This window comes from Excalfactoria chinensis, chromosome 1 (assembly GCF_039878825.1).
Source record: "Excalfactoria chinensis isolate bCotChi1 chromosome 1, bCotChi1.hap2, whole genome shotgun sequence".
Taxonomy (NCBI): Eukaryota; Metazoa; Chordata; class Aves; order Galliformes; family Phasianidae; genus Excalfactoria; species Excalfactoria chinensis.
Window position 1 is genome coordinate 157,823,356 of NC_092825.1, and position 4,351 is coordinate 157,827,706.

Below are 4,351 nucleotides of genomic sequence, written 5' to 3' on the forward strand. Positions count from 1 at the left end.
TCTTTCTGACGGCACTGTTTCTGACACAAGCCAGGATGCCATTGTCCTTCTTGGCCACCTGGGTAAACTGCTGGCTTACATTCACTCAAGTATTGACCAACACTCTGAAGTCCACTTTTTGCATGCAGTTTTCCAGCCACTCAGCCCCAAGTCTGTAGTATTGTCCGGGGTTGCCGTGGCAATAGTGCAGGACTCAGCACTTGATCTTGTTGAACTTCATCCCATTGGCTTCAGCCCAGCCATCCAGCCAGTCCAGATCCCACTGTAGGGCCTATTTACCCACAGGCATATCAACACCTCCTGCCAACTTGGTGTCATCTGCAAACTTACTGAGGGTTCACTCAATGCTCTCATCCAGGTCATCAATAAAGATACTGAACAGGGCAGGTTCCAGCACCAACCCCTGAGGAACACCACTTGTCACCAGTAATGGCCTGTAGGACCAGCTGTGAGATCCAGCAACTAATACGGACAGGGCTATGTGCCAGCCTGGAAGGGCAAGTGAGGAAGTTGGAGCATGATGCCACAGGGAGACAAGCAGCAGGTACATAAAAGCCCTGAGGCCCAAACAGAAATCGGACAATATGACACTCAATGTTTGGATAAATTGTGATGGGACAAGTGGAATTCATCTTTAACTGCCTTAAACAGGTGTCCTGGGGTAAACAGAGCATTGCACCTGACTGTTCAGGAGGTCCAGAGTGCTAAAAGAGAAAGCAAAAAGGAGCAGTTCTATCAGCTTAATAAATCCTAAAAATCAAAGGATATTTGCAGCATATGTTTAATGTACAGAATAGTATTTGCTGGGCTGGAAAGGAAGGGGCAGCAGCTGCTAGGATACTAAGAGGACAAGAGCTTGCACATGATTTTCATTTCTGTGAACAGAGAGAAGGAGAAGAGCTTAAGGGAAAAGGGAGCCTTCAAGTTATTCTGTGTCCTTAGATTCCCTGAGAAATTTTCTTTCCCCTGTATCTGATTTAGATTATAAAATCCCTTGGGCAGCAACAGTCTTTAATTTGAGTCTTCTCCAGTGCCGTCCAAATCATCGATGCTTAATGAGCAAATAAAATGTTAATAAATTAATATAAAGGTTGCCTTCCTGCAGTTTGGCACTTCGTGGATGACACCCAGCTCGAGTTGAAGTAAAAGCATTTGCATTGAATGTGAGCACAGGGTAAGACTGAAGAGAAAAGCCCGAGTCCTACTGACTTCAAACAAGGGAGAATCTGGTTTATGTTGCAAGCGATCCTGCCTTTGAAATTAAGAGCAGGCAACTGGGTGCTGTAAGCTCAGGTAAACTGCTGTGTATTGCGCAGGGTAATTTTCCACCAGACATAATACAGACCCAGTCAGGCAAGCTGCTGTGTCTTGGTGGACCCCTGAATTCCACGTGGGTGCAGAAGCTGGCCATGCAAAGCAGCTTGCTGGATTATGGCATAACTCACCGCTGTGGTGCCACTTGTGCACTCTAATTGGCTTTATTCACAGCAGGGATGACTGAGGTGCCGGAAGGCATAAGCCAAGTTGAAATAGGTTTGTCAGGCTTATTTCATGCTTTGTTGTAGCGGCTACATTTTAGACAGATAGTGAAAAGTAAGTTATTCCTAAGATTTGCATCACTGTAGTGCTTGGAGACTAATTGCAGCTGGGGAGTCCGCTGTAGAGGTTGGGCCCCAAATGTTTGACAACACCAACAGTCCCAACCAAAACAAACAATCTGGGCTAAAAGAATGGCTCGATCAACTCATTAAGCAATGGCAAAAATGTCCCCCTTTTTGCTGATAAAAGGGGCGTTTTCAGTAGAGGATTTTGGCAGTAGAATGATAGAAGTACAATACTTATCTTGCCTGTGTACCAGGCTTATGTGTCTAAGATAAAGACAGTTCGTAGTACAAGCCCTGAATGAATTTGGGGACCTTGCAAAAGGGGCAATGTGATAGAGGGCTTTTGAGGAGACATTTGGGTAAGAATGTGGCAGATGAAACAGGTGGAGCTGGTAGGGCTGTGATAAGAATGGGAGGTGGAAGGCGGGATGGGTCAGACAGGAAGAGCTGTGTGTGGAAAGCCTTGGCAAAGCGTGGATGGATTCCATCTTCTGACAAAGGAAGCAAGCTGAAGAGTGTCTGTCACAGAAGCAGCTTTGGGTTGCCTCTTCCTCCACTCGGCCCAAGAAACAAGACTGATAGATACAATTAAACAGAGGTAAATAGGTATACGGAGAGACATGAAGCCGGGAAGAGTGGTTGAGGGAAGACATTAACTGTATCAAAATGCCACTCAGCTAATGAGAAACGAGGAATAAAAGAAACAATTAAAACAAATACCAGCACACCATATGGAACTTTATAAAAGCAGCCGAAAAAGCAAAATCTTCCTCATCTCAAAACAATGCCTTTTGAGAATATGGTTATTTTAAACCCACGGAGTTTGACACGTTTTCATCCACAGATTGTCTAGTGCAGGCATCAAACACATGATATCTGCATGGGAAATGGCATGTAGGCTGGTTCTGAATTGCAGATGGCCATGCAGAAGCGTGGCCTGAAGTGGCACAGCTTTGTAAGAGAGGAATCTGAAGGAGGAAGCAGCTCCCAGTCCTGATGGATGTCATTTTCCACTGAGGATAAACAAGCAATCGATTCAATGCCCCCTTAGTAGTAGCTGAAACAATAGAAAACCTCTGCCTATGGACACAAACATGGAGACATATACAGCGAAGGTCACCTGCCCCACAGGGGGTTCCTGAGATCCATAAATGACGGGGCAAGAAAGGAACCAAAGCCTTGTCTGTCAGAGGAGAGAGAACCAGCAAGTCGTCTGCATATAAGCAGAGATGCACGTACTTTCCTGAGAAAAACTGAAGCTGTGGTTTTGAGGGATGCGATGGGCTGTCATAATACTTTTATCTCCGATAAAAACTCCAGTACTCGTACTTTTATCTCTCGTGCTTTTATCTCTGCAGAAGCGATAAGGCTGCCCTCCCCAGCTCCCCCTCTCTTGCTGCCCTCAGCCTCACAGTCTCGCCACTCTAATGTTGGTCCATCAGTGTCTCTGAACTGACACAGCTCACCGACTCGACGGAAGAATAACCCAGAAAAAAAACCTCAAGACAATTTTCTGCTGGATTGGAGAGCTTGAATGGGCTCTTTGCATGGGTTACACATGCAGCACAGGCACTGGTGGAAGGAGGGGAGTAAGAAGGGCGAGGTGAGGGGGAAGATGAAGGGCAAGAGGAGGAAAGAGGAGGTGAGATTTCAGTTCAGAGGAATGAAGCCATCCAATCAACTCATGTGCCTGTGAACCCACAGCCTGAATCCACGCACACAAAGCGCAGCCTGGAAGGAAGCAGACAGGATCTCCTCTCGCTTTATTCTCACTCTGTTCTCTACCAGAACCCCAAATATCCTAAATCCTCGCTAAGCAGAAGGCCAGAAGTAGCGACACCACAAGGGCACTGCTGTTCTCCACTCGTGGAAGGGCAACATTAGTAAGCATGATTCAAGAAGCAGACAGAGAGCATCTGATCTCGAAAGATAAGAGCGCGTGCCGCCTCGGGTATGAGATATCCTTTGACAAAGATAACGGAACGCCAAGCCTTGGCCATCAACTGTTTTCTGCACACCCATCCTCCTGTGAGGAATATCCGAAGCTGTCATGGAGAACAAAGCGAAGCAGAGCTCCGTACTGCCATGTCTGCATGCTAAATGCTGTGCTGGATACACACCGTGCCTGTAAGAACTCCACAGAGATGGGAACAGAGGTGACGCCTTGTGTACCTCCCTATGGGGGAGAGCTGCAACGAAGTCTCACTTATTAAAAGAAATCAACATAAACACATAGGAGAATGCTGTAGTTTAGGTTCGTCTTATCACAAGACTGCATTATTTTAATGTAGAGCGCTGAAAAGCTTCCTACAGAAGTTACTACAAAGGGTGAGCTAACCTCCGGGCCATGTCAGGTATGGTTGGGAAAGGCCAAGGGAAGGCTCTGCGTTTCACAGCGCCTTTTTTATGCTTCTGTGAAAGATCTGCAAACGGTTCGGTCAACCTCTGCTGCGATTTAAGGCAGCTGCACTGAATTCCTGGAATACCTGAGGCAACGCGCAGCTTGTGACCACGTACCACGCTTGCGTTTGCTTGGCGGATTTTATACCTTTATCAGAGAAAATAAAGTTCCTTATATCATCCACGGCCCTTTGGGTGAAAGTACTTCAGGACGGCGGGATGAACCAGGTTGAGGCAGTTCTCATATCGGCCATTTTTGGTCTCACATCACCGGGTGGGAACCCGGGGCGGCGGTGGGCGTAGGCCGCCCCACCGGGGACAGCGGCCGGCCTCCACACGGCGCTGTG